Raw genomic sequence first — 12549 nt, 5'->3', positions numbered from 1 at the left:
ATTGAATGCACAATTCATCCAGCTGTTCGAACTTTGCACTGTTCTGCTCCGAAACTGTTGAAAGATGAGCGCAACAAATTATTTACAGTTATTCTTTCTTTTATTTCTGAATCCTTCATCGTGTGTTTTGCATCCTAAACATTGAATTGCATCTTCCATTAGGACTGCCATACTCAACTTGCTATTGCTAATTTAGGATATGTAATCCTCGTGAAAAAGAAAAACAACAACAACAACAAAAAAAAAAAACTTGATATTAACACTAGGTTTACGGAACGTGTCATTTTGACGCATTTTGAATTTTTTTTAGAAAAATTACAAAAACCGTTCGCATTTTTATTTTATCTCTTGCATGACTTTTATCCGTTGAACGAGGTAGATGTATATTGAAGTCTGTTTTCTTCAAAAGTTTTGAAATATTGAAATTCTCTATGTGGTATACCTATCTGTGCGGTGTGCTTCAATTTAACGTGATCGTAATGTAAATAGAACTTTTAGTTAATTGGCTTTACCCATGCAAAAATTACAATAATAATAAATATGAATGCACCGACTAAATCTCGATCTCAAATGAAACAAGCTCGATACACAGCAGTAGAAAGAACGGAACGCAGAACGTGCATTGTTTTAGAGTGCGAAAACATTTTGAAAGTTGTAATTGCTGTTAGCACCTGTAAAAAAATGTGAAAAGATTGTTTGCGAAAAGTGTACAAACAAAATTGAGTATTTGTGTAAAAAATGCGCGGAATGAATGTAGAATATTGAATGTGCTAAAATATTATTGAAGAATAAAAACTTTCTATAAATATATATCCCATATTTTCAATTTCTTTTACTTATAGTGTTTAATTATACTGCTTTCCAAGTGTTGTTTTTCTTTAAATATATGTATCCGTTCATGCATCAGATTGATGCGTATTCGTAGAGATAGGTATACGTCTGTAAACCTAGTGTTAAAAATACTTTTTTTAGGCTATTTTCATTTTTGCAGCACTTTTATGGTGAATTTTAGAATTATTCTTAAATTATTTATGCTGTTTTATTATAAATATATAATTTCTTTTTAGACAAAATTCAAAAATTCACCCAATGACATATGCAGGCGAAACTACAGCACCCCCCTCCTTTTAGTGCATAAATATAACTTATAATTCCTTTAACTTAGCGAGTGATATTTACCATCAACAACATTCTAATACTTTTTCGTTTGGAGCTTTGAATTTTCAGCGAAAATGCAGTGAAAAATGACAAGTCACTTATTATAGAGCTAAAAGACTTAAAAAATGTTACAATTTCGAACGATACCGATTTCTGTTATTGTAGGTGCACAGTAATTAAAGTATGCATTCCACTGCTATGAAGGGAGGAGGACGATGATATTTTTCGACTGCACCTTTGTTTGCTGGAAGCCAGAATTTAAATGTATTTCCGTTGCAGAATTTTTTTTCGCTAGCGCCAAATTTGAAGATACATAAACAAATAAAGTATAATGAATGTTAATTAATAAAATGATTAAAAATATTGTATCATTAATTTTTTGGCAAATAAAGAATATATCCTCAAGTAAATTTATTTTAACCTTAGAGTTTCATAATTTTTTATTGATTATTTGCAGTTGAGAAACGCTTTATGAACAGAGTAAGGAATGTAAAAAAAATAATCAGAATTTACTTGAAGTTTACTTTTTTTATTAAATTACTTACAAATTTCTTATTATTTTATCTTATAATCTTATTATTTTAGGTATCTTATTATTACTATTTTATTACCTAATTATTAAATTATTCAAAGTTCAGAAAAAAATCAAGATTCACATTATGTCAAAAGGATAGAAACGAGGGTTATATTGCTCTCAATGCTGCAGTGCGCGAATTGTCTTGTTCGAAAATTCTTAGACATATAAAAGCCAGGAGGCGAGTCAGTTTTGTAACAGAGCATTGGAACACCGCTCTACGGAACTTTTTGTCAGTGAATTAAATCAAAGAAAAATATGCGTTGAATGTATGCAGAAACGGCTTTTGTTGAAAACATTTTTATTACAGCATAGTAACACTGCTGCGAGAATAACAACATACAAATCGCGTATTGGTACGAACAATAAGTTTTTTGAATTACTTTAAATGCACAAAAGGGGTTGATTTTTCTTTTCATAAATAATACAAAATATACTTCCACTAACAAGACCATGCGACTTGTAATGTTTCATACAAGCCGTTCATATTGTTTTATTGCTTTCAACAACAGATTTCCTTTTATTGCCTATGTTATACTTGTGAAAGAGGTTTATAACTACAGGTTGCTCAAAAAAATTATATTATTTACACAAGATAAAAAATACTTTATTACGCTATGTATAATTTAGTTTTAAAATGAGCGTCACGCATATTTCTTGATGGAATTACTTGGACGATGATTTAATGAATCCATTGATCACTTGTATAAAATCAATTCCTGGCATATATTTTACAATGAATTAAAGTCCAAAACTAAACAAAAAAAATTCCACAAAGCTGAAAATGTGTGCGGGTTTTTTTTTTTTTTTTAAATCAATTTTCTTTCGATTATCTCCCCGTTACGCAAGAAAAAAAAAATTCTCTCGAAACTAAATTTTACCCTTAACTAAATTTTATTTGAATTGAGAACCTTTGAAGTGTTAAACGGTAAAGCCGCATTTTTTTTTTTTTTAATGAAGTATTTACTTATGCAGCTTGATGGAGCTGAGTTATTCCCGGATTTCGTCCTAACCTTCTAACACCTCCCTACAATCTAATAAAAGGAGTCTTGGCGTCTGCCAGGACCTGCTGTTCGGAAGGTGTCTTGGTCTTCTTTGAGAGCCAGCCATGCGCATGAAAATCATATTTCAGTTATGTCAAGTTTATAATTATTTCCACAGTCTGTTCCCAACTTTATTTCTTTTTATGTCAAAAAGCGGACCAAACGATTTTTTTCCCTCTCATATTTTCTTTGATTTGCTTCTCGGTCATACGCTTTCCTTAAGAATTTTAAATTGCCTTTGAGAGCGGGAAAGAGACTTAAAAAATCTGTAATAATATAAAGGCCTTTGAATTCAGAAGGACAATAAGTTAATTTATTATTATTTTTTCAGTGGGAGTGAAAATCAAATTACAAAGTATAAATAAAAATGGCTGTTTAAAATTAATTTTGAGATTTCTTTTCAGCACTCACTTTAATGTTTATCACTAAAGGTCAAATGATTATTTAAAATTCCCTTTGGAAAGTCGTTTCTAAATGAAAAAATTAATTCTTATGAATATGTTTTTTTTATGATTTTATAATTACTATGAAATAGAGCTAGGTATAATGCAATTGTATGAAATATGAAGCTTAAATTTGCAATCCATTTTAGAATATTCAAGGAAAAAGCTTATTACTTGATGTTAACAAACCTGAAATGATCTGTCTTCCGGGAAATGTTTGTATGAAAAATAATAAGAATTTCATTAAAACTATTGGAGTGTGTTTAATTGCATGTATTTAAAATTTCTTATGGGGTTAAATTACAACTAAGTTTTGAGATTTATAATACTTTTGTGATCAAAACGTATGTATTGTGTCATTTTGGAAAAATTTTCGCATCTGTTTCCCACTAGTACGCTTCTAAAACTTGGGGGGGGGGGATCTTGCACCCTCGTAAAAAAGCAAACAATTGCCGTTCTATATTTTTTTAAGCATTTGTCACCTTTTTGAAAAATTGAATAAATTGAAACTAAAAATTCCTAGATCCAACATTCTAATTCAATTATTTATTTGAAGTTTTTTAGGTCACTTTTCGAACATTTCTATCCAATTGAAAACAAGAGCGATCCAAATATCTTCATTAATATTGATTTTTTTAATTAATTCTTTTCCAGATAAATTCGAAGGGTTTTTTTTTGCTTATTTAGTTAATAAAAAATAAAACTTCTGACTTCTTCACAGTTTTACGAGGTAGCAATTTCGAAAACCCAGAATCACGAAAATTTATATGTGAGAAACGTTTGCGTGGACACAAAATCGGACCACATTCAGATCAAAGAATATTTGTTAATTTTTTTCTAAGAACTTTCAAATTTGGATTGTTTGCGTGTCTGAATCGGCAGAAAGTCTGAGACAAGGAGATATGTAAAAAAGATATACTTAAATAGAGATTTCGTCATCATTGGCTTAACTATATTGTCACTCATTAAATTCTCGAATATCAATCAACTCGAACTAGGGATTGCAATATCGGTATTTTGAGCCATTTCTACAATTTTGTAATACCGGTATTCACAAGTTTAAATACCGATTTTTCGGTATTTACTAGAAATTTTTAAAATTGTCTTGTAATTGTTTAAATTGTTCAGGGATCGCCAACATAGAAAAAGAGTATACGTTTTTGTTTTTATGTCTCCCTAACGGACGAAATGAATTAGACCGTGAATACAAAGTTGCATCGTACAATCAAGAGAAGTGATAAAATACTGTATGACAGTGGATTGTAAAACCCTCCGCCTTTTGCGCATGCGTTAGTATGTGTTTACTTTGACAAAATAGGAGTGAGAGGAAAGATAAAAGGAAATGTTTAGGAGGCGATTCTAAAACAAGTTGGAACAGTTTACTCCTAATGATGGAACGATTTTTGAAACTGAGAAATCCAATCCAAAAAGCAATAATCGACTTAAACCAGCAAATTAATTTTTCAGATTGTGAATTCGACTTAATATCCAGAACAGGTTGTTATAACTTAATATAAACTTAATATTAAAACTGGCTGTTGAGGCATTGTGTCGGAGAGATTCTTATTTATTAACAGCTAATGTAACAATAAATTTCATGTTGCAGTCACTAAAAGAACAGCTCACATCACTATCTGAAGAATTATATATTACATTGAAAAATCGCACAGAAGAAAGGCATACCGAAATAGAAAATGTCTTATGGTATTTACATAATTATAATGATTTTAAAAATGAAAAAGAAGAAAAGAGACTAACCAATTCAATTCTGATCAAGTTTATAGTAAATTTTCTTAAAAGTTTTTACCCACAAACCTATCCACATTCAGAAGAATTCGGTTCAGTTATAGAAGATTATGACGGCACTAATGTGAAAGGAATTGTCTCGAACAAAAATTAAAATTAGCGATAAAAAAATTCAACAAACCAAAATACAATACAGAAATTAGTTATATCCAAAACCATCCGACGAGTAATTGATTTATTTGAAGATGAGGTATTTAGAGGTAAATATTTGGAAAAAGTATATCGCGCATTGCTAACAGTACCACCAACTATCGTAGATGCCGAAAGAGCGTTTTCGACAGCTGATAATTTGTGCACAAAATTACATTCCAGGCTTAATGACAGCAAAATTGATGCATTATGTTTTTTTAAGATCACATTTCAAAAATTTATAATAGTACCACAGACTGAATAGGGATGTTAACACTTTTTTGTTTATCTAAATATTATTATTGCCAGACTCTCCGCTGAACACACTATACACTTTCATTGGGTCTCCTCACATGTTGGTTTAAATGGTAATGAGATAGCGGATAATTTAGCTAAGACTGCCTCAGCTGACATATTTCATGGTGATGCAGCACTCGCTTATTCTGAAATCTCCTCTATCAAAAAGATGGAGTAGAGTGTACTTCGGAGAGTCCCACCTGCTCACCCTTGGTACTTTGGTAAGAGTTCCGGTTGGTGTCACCTTCTGAATATCTCTAGAAAACAGCAAACGGCTGTCTCTCTCTCTTTTTAAGTGGACACACCAAATCCCTCACCTTCCAACACGGATGGAGGATTTTTGCTGAATGTTCTTGGTGCAAGGCAGATCAAACCTTCCCCAATCATATTCTTAAATGTTTAAATTTTGCGATTTTTGAAATTTGAAGGGATCCGCTATTGTTTTTGGGCTTTTTAGACCGAAGAAAATTCTTTGTTAATTTTGGGCTTTTGTTTGGGATTGTTTTGAGGCTTTGGTTTCATGGTGGTAGTATAGCGATTGAAATAAAGAAGATGTTCCTTTACTTTTTTTGTGATTCTTTATATACTGTTATAATTTATAAGTTACAAATTATTTTTTGTGATATTTATATTCTCTAATAAAACTGGTAAATAAAACAAAGAAACACCCGTGTTTTCACCGTGAAACACCCACATTATTCTTTTAAATTCACGATATATAATAATATTTAAAAAAAATAATCAAAGAGATTCGAGTCTCCATTTCTAATACCGGTATTAAAACCGGTATCTCGGTATTAAGATCTAAAAAATACCGAATACTGGTATTGAACTTTTGGTCAGGTATTGAAATCTCTAACTCGAACTGTATGGGTAAAAAAAACATGTAAAAATATATACAATATGTAAAAAATAGCTATAGCAACATAATATTTTGGTGACAAAAAAGTTTGAGTGAAAAAGCCGGATACAGAATGAGTTCGGATCGGTGGACTATCGGAGGGATACCGTGAACTTCAGCACCTCAGCATGTATCCAATTGTTGTTCTACACACTAGTCATATGCAATAAAATGGCAGTTTCTGATTCAAGTTACGCTTGTTCATAAAATATACGCCAAGTCAATCAAAAAATATGTATCATATTTATGTTTAAAGAATAAGATTCTGTGCCATAAAAGCGACTGAAGTTAAAATCATACATTTAAAAAATAATTATTGATATTGTGTCGGGCAAAATATTCTATACATCGTAGCATAATATGTGATATTAATATCCCCTCAAATTATTTACGCTTGTCAACTATGTATAAGCTATTTGGTTGAAATATAAAATCTATAAGAATACAAGTTATTTTTACACTATTATGTGGATTTTTAAATATGAGGATAGGCAAATAACTTTCCAATTTGATTTCATAAAAAAAATTATTCTGATCCATTCAGACCTTCATTCAGCAACATTTTGATAAAAAAAAGTTGCATGATTAAGAAGAAATCTGAAAGAATTTATTTCCAAATTTTTTAAAAACTATTCTGCTGAAAATATTCAATGTGCAATCATATTCATTTTAATTGGAGGTGACAAAAAACTTTTGACTGTCATTAAAATTTTGACTGTAAAATGAAAGCTTTTATTTTTTTCACCAAAATTATAATTATTCAGAATAACATTTAGAATCATTCTAAAGTTTTGTGAAGTATTTGGAAATATTGTCAGTTTTATTCTTTTAAATTCACGATATATAATAATATTTTTTTTTAAAAAAATCAAAGAGATTCGAGTCTCCATTTCGAAACATCGTGCCATAGTAATATTCTAAGCATGATTCGTCTGCTTTCACATTACCTTTAAGAATGGATTCCTCGTCAAAGCAGTGATGGCGTACACACAAAATATGCATTTAATATCATCGAAACATTTATTATTATCACAACTACTGCCTTGATCTTGATTCGTCTGTCTTAATTTTATTATTAAATTTTGCTTTTAAATATATAGTAGCAGGAATGTGCGCTCAAAAAAAGTATCCAATACTTTTGCAACACGCGTGATTATAAATTGAATAAGTAACACAATAAAAATATTGTTATAAAAGATATTTAACACATATTTTATAGTTTATTAAAATTGCAACAAAAATTGCAGGGACATAAAATTGATATCCCTAAAATGATAATTTTTTTTAAAACACTGAAAAACAGTTCTTCGTGAAAATACCTTCAAAGCTATAGGAAGAAAACTTTACCATTTTGTTTCCTTTTTAATCAAAAATCTACTTTGAAAAAAAAATCATAAAACTTTGAAAATCCTTTTATCTCCCAACACCTTCTACCTTAGAATCCATTACAAACCAAATGTGGCAGCTCTAAGTCTAACGATCTACCTCATAGACGGTTTCAATTCATCCTTGAATCATGTTGGTCACATGATGCAATACGGAGATGGCAATCATCCTCTGAACACCATCGCGTTAAAGTTCATTAACACTAGGTGTACGGAAGCGCGTCATTTTGGTACATTTCAAATGTAAAAAGGAAAATTACAAACAAAGTTCGTATTTTTATTTTATCTCTTACCTTTTATCCATTGAACGAGGTAAATATATGTAGATGTTTATTTTCTTCAAACGTGTTCAAATACTGTAATTCTCTATGTGGTATACCTATCTTTACTAATGTGTGTCAATTTGACGCGATCGTAAACCTAGTGTAAAAAACAATTACAAACATGGCGCGAAAACAATAGCATATTACAATGAGACAAAGTTTGTAGTCGAATACCAAATGGCGCGCAAATATACCATCAAAGCAGCATCTTTTCGATGACCTCTCTAACAGTTTATCAACATTTGAGATTTAGTGGCAATAAACGCATAGAGCTTATACAAGAATGTACAACATCAAAATTATCCTAAAGGATTTTCTGTTTTCAGTTTTCCGATAAATTTGCAGAAGGAAATAAGATAAAATACAGAATCATAAATTATAATCTCCCGTCACCTAGTACTCCGCAAGAACGCAAGGGTTACCAAATTGGCTTTTGTAAAAGAAACAGAAACAATAACACTTGCAAAATATGTGAAAAGATTGCTTGTGGAAAGTGTGCAAACAGAATTGAGTATACGTGTAAAAGATGCTCGAAATGAATGCAAAATATTGAAACAATGTGTGCTAAAAGTTTTGAATAATAAAAACTTTCTATAAATAGATATCTCATGTTTTTATTCTTTACTTATAGAGTAAAATCATATTGCCTTCTAAGTGTTTGTTTTTTTCTTTAAATATATGCAATCTTTCACAAAGTCCAGCTGACGCGTGTCGTAGAGATGGATACATAAGAAATGTCTGTAAACCTAGTGTTAAATATATTTATTTCATTGGCGTTCAAAAATTTAGAAATAGTGAACATATCACAAATGGATCATTCTTTATCGAATAGTCTTACTATAGAAAAGATACCTAAAAAAAATACAAAGGATCAGCTATTCGAATTTGGAATTTTAATAAATTCAAAAAATATTTTCCTTCCGCACCATTTCTTAATCCTATAGACCAGCGTATTCCAAAGGTATGCTCACCGCTTTCTCAAAAGGATATTTCCTGCACCTCCCTCTTTCTTTCAGAACGCATTTTATTCAAAACCTCTAAATAACGCAACCTTTAAGGAGAGAAACAGGATATATAGAGATAAAATGATTGAAGAACGCACAAATAAACAAACAAAAAAGAGCTGGCATCCTCCGGGCAAGGTGCTAAGAGTGCGCCAGAGAGGAGCGTGCGGCAATCTGTTGCGAGTGCTTTATGGATGACATTAATAGAGCGGGCTTTTTATTAATCCGGAGGCCGCGGGTTCATCTAAATTCGAGCGTCGCTCGAGCCCAAGTGGCCTAATGTAATTTCCAATCGAGCCCCCTCTCAATGGCGCCTGTCATCGCAAGGTGGTCGCACCGCAATTGAAACTGTCACCGCCAGAGATTGGGAAGCTGCCACGCGCCAAGACTTAGCGGAGCTTGGCGACCCAACAACAAGCTAGTTTGCATGCTAATTGGCGTCCGCCTCTTCTGAAATTGTATCACATCTTCATCCCGATTTAAATTCTTTTTTTCTAAAAATGTTTATACGCTGTCATTTTATTTGTAATCTGCTGAATACGAGATCCATGATGTAAAAATCGTTCAAAATGCACTGCAAAGAAGATTTAGAGCTACTCAATTTGCAATGCAGTTACTTTTTAAATAGGGTAGACGCTCACAAAGATAGGATTTCTCAAAAGTTTTCATAAACTATTGAACATTCTTATTTTTTCCCCAATAATTTCAAAGTTTGTCGTTCAGCAAAATTCATTTTTACACCACTTTATAATTGAAAAAAAAAAAAAAAAAGAAAGAAAGAAATTGTAATACCGACTTTGTTCCCGTTTAAATTTGGCTTTCGTTTAAATAAAAAAAAATGATTTCAGAACAAAATTTATAAACGAAAAAAAAAAAAAAGTGGTTTTTATTATCGCAAGAAAATTCTCCCCAAATTTCTGTTTTCATCAAATCTTTAACTCTTACTAATTTTAAAGAAATATGTTTCTTTGTACATTAAGTTTTTTTTAAAATTTCCCTTCCACTGTAATTAAAATGATAATTTTTTATATACATATATTTTTTTAGCTTGGTATTCTTCTATTTGTAAGAGTGTGATGCAAAAATCATTACACACTGAATGCAATCGCGGAAATAATTAGATCTGACGGCGATACAACTGATGAATGAAATATTAACAAGCTGTGATGTTTTTGGACAAGAGGTTCGAATCGCCTTTAAAGTTTCTAAATTCTAACTTAAATGAACTTCATGCTAAAATTCACAGCATGCTAAAATATTTTCATGTATTTTTGCTAATGTAAAGTCAGAATTTATTTTAGTTTTGTATCATTTGTACCACTTTATAAAAAAAAAGGAATTTTCTTATTTTTAAAATTTATTTAGTTACGTTCTTTTCACTTTTTTTTTTTTTTTTTTTTTTTTTTGTACATTTTATTTAACTTGACTATTTTCGGATTGGTAAACACGGAATTTTTTTGAAACGATTTTCCATTCATTTCCATGAATTTTGAAATTTTGAAAAGTTGTACGGTCTTGGGGATATTGCACTATTTTCATATTTTTATAGTTTAATTATCAGTTATTAGATTATTTAAATCTTAATTTTAATTTAATATGACTCTGACAATGAATATAAGGAAACATTTATTTGAAGAGTTCATAATATATATAATATTAAATTATAAATTAAAATTTTAAAAGCACAAAATATCTAATTTTTAAAGCACATAGAAGGTGTGTATTTTGAAATAATTATCAAATTTATTATCTTTATCCTATTCGATGTATTCATAGAAAAAATAATCAAAATCGATAAAAGTTTTCATTTTCTGAAATTTTAATGAGTATGTCATTTCGTATCTTTTTGAAGCAGTTTTTCCAGGAATGTCTATCTGTTTGGTTACCTGGTAGGCCCTCCATTTCAAATAATATTTCTTCTTTTCACTTCTTTTTTTCAAACAATCATGTATAGTGATCTTATTTAATTCGAGTTTAGAATCCAAGTCCAGTGTTTACAGATTTTGATCCTTGTTTGAAGCTTTATTCTAGTAGAAAAGTTCGTCTAGTGAAATGACAGTACGTTACATCAGGCATTTAGTAGATACAAAACATTAATAAATCAAAACGAAGAAATGTCCTTGCCCTTTGTTAGAATAACTAACTGACTGTCGAAGATCATTATGTGTAGTATACAATATGAGTTGCTTTAATGGCTGGATATAATGCTTCAAATATCAATTATTTATACAACGTTTTGGGAGCTAACAGAATCAAATGTGAACTACAGTCACCTAGGCACAGTCTGATATAAGCTAAAATACTTGACATTGCCACGTGGTAAGCATTAAGCAGAATAATACAGATTTACAAACAGAAAAGGAAATTTTTATTGGATAGTTCAACATGCGAAATATTTGTTATCCATTTCAAAATGCATTTTATAGAGTGCAACTTTTGAGGTGATATTCCACAAAGGAAAATGGTATTTAACGCATCAGAATTTAGAGCATTTTATGAGATCTAGAATTTTAGCTCTTTCATCTGGAGGGGTTATTTTCCACTTTTTTTTGTCTGATAAGTGAACTCCAGAGAAACTTCCTATCCAAAACCTATCAGCAGACTATAAAAATACTTTCCAGTATAAAGAAGACAACTATTCATCTCCTAAAAATCTGAAAGTCTTCCATTTTTTCTTCAGAATTGTTTCATACTCCTAAAACCTTTTGGCGAATTTTTAATTATTGCAAGTTTAAAAAGTTCCTGTTTTTAAATGAACAATTCATTAAAACTGATACAATTCTTCATGAACCTGAGCACCGCAAGGAAGCGGGTGCAGCGATGTGTTTGGAAGAATAACGATGCCAGAGGAAGGAAACAAAAGCACCGCCAGTCAAATGAATCAAAGGCGAAAAGCAGCTAAAGTAGGCCTTTGCATCGTTGCTCTATTATTTTGCTCTGTACAAATCTACTAAAATCCTGAAAGCGTTTGGAATTTGTAAATAAGAAGTAGATTATTTTCCCTCCTCAAACATTTGCAGGCTGTAATTTAATAAATTATGAAAATAAAGCATTAGAAAATTAATGAGGGTTTAAATGACATTAAGAGATAACATTACACTTACGAACGCACGCACTCACATGCACACATGCACATACCTGGTGTCCTAAAAATGGCAGATGAATTTTGAAGGAAAAAGAAATTGCATTTGCGATCTTACGCCTGGGAATTTCATCCAACCCAATTGAAAATTTAGTGAACATTGCCACTCATGAGTAGTGCTGCGAAATATGCGAAAAATAAGAACCCGCATGAAAGTGCTGCGAGGTCTGTTGCAAAAGAAATGATTTTTCCAACGCAACACTCATTTGCAGTAACAGCCCGACGCACTCTGAGCCGAAAATTTCCAGACATCTGTGCAACTGGAATTATCTTGCAGTGCAGATGAAATTTGGATGAGTGGGATGAAATCCCCTGATTTCGCAAGATATATATATATATATATA

General features: G+C 30.9%; 1 protein-coding gene across 1 annotated transcript in view; it reads right to left on the bottom strand.

Annotated features, from left to right (window-relative positions):
* Positions 1-12314, bottom strand: part of LOC129972513 (activating transcription factor 7-interacting protein 1-like) — an 80680-nt gene extending 68366 nt beyond the window's left edge. The window contains exon 1 of the mRNA XM_056086670.1: positions 12202-12314. The gene's annotated coding sequence lies outside the window, so the exon portion shown is untranslated. The remainder of the gene's footprint in view (positions 1-12201) is intronic.
* Positions 12315-12549: the final 235 nt, after the last annotated feature.

This window comes from Argiope bruennichi, chromosome 6, assembly GCF_947563725.1.
Source record: "Argiope bruennichi chromosome 6, qqArgBrue1.1, whole genome shotgun sequence".
Taxonomy (NCBI): Eukaryota; Metazoa; Arthropoda; class Arachnida; order Araneae; family Araneidae; genus Argiope; species Argiope bruennichi.
Note: the sequence above shows the minus strand (reverse complement) of the source record. Positions and strands in the feature narration are given on the sequence as shown.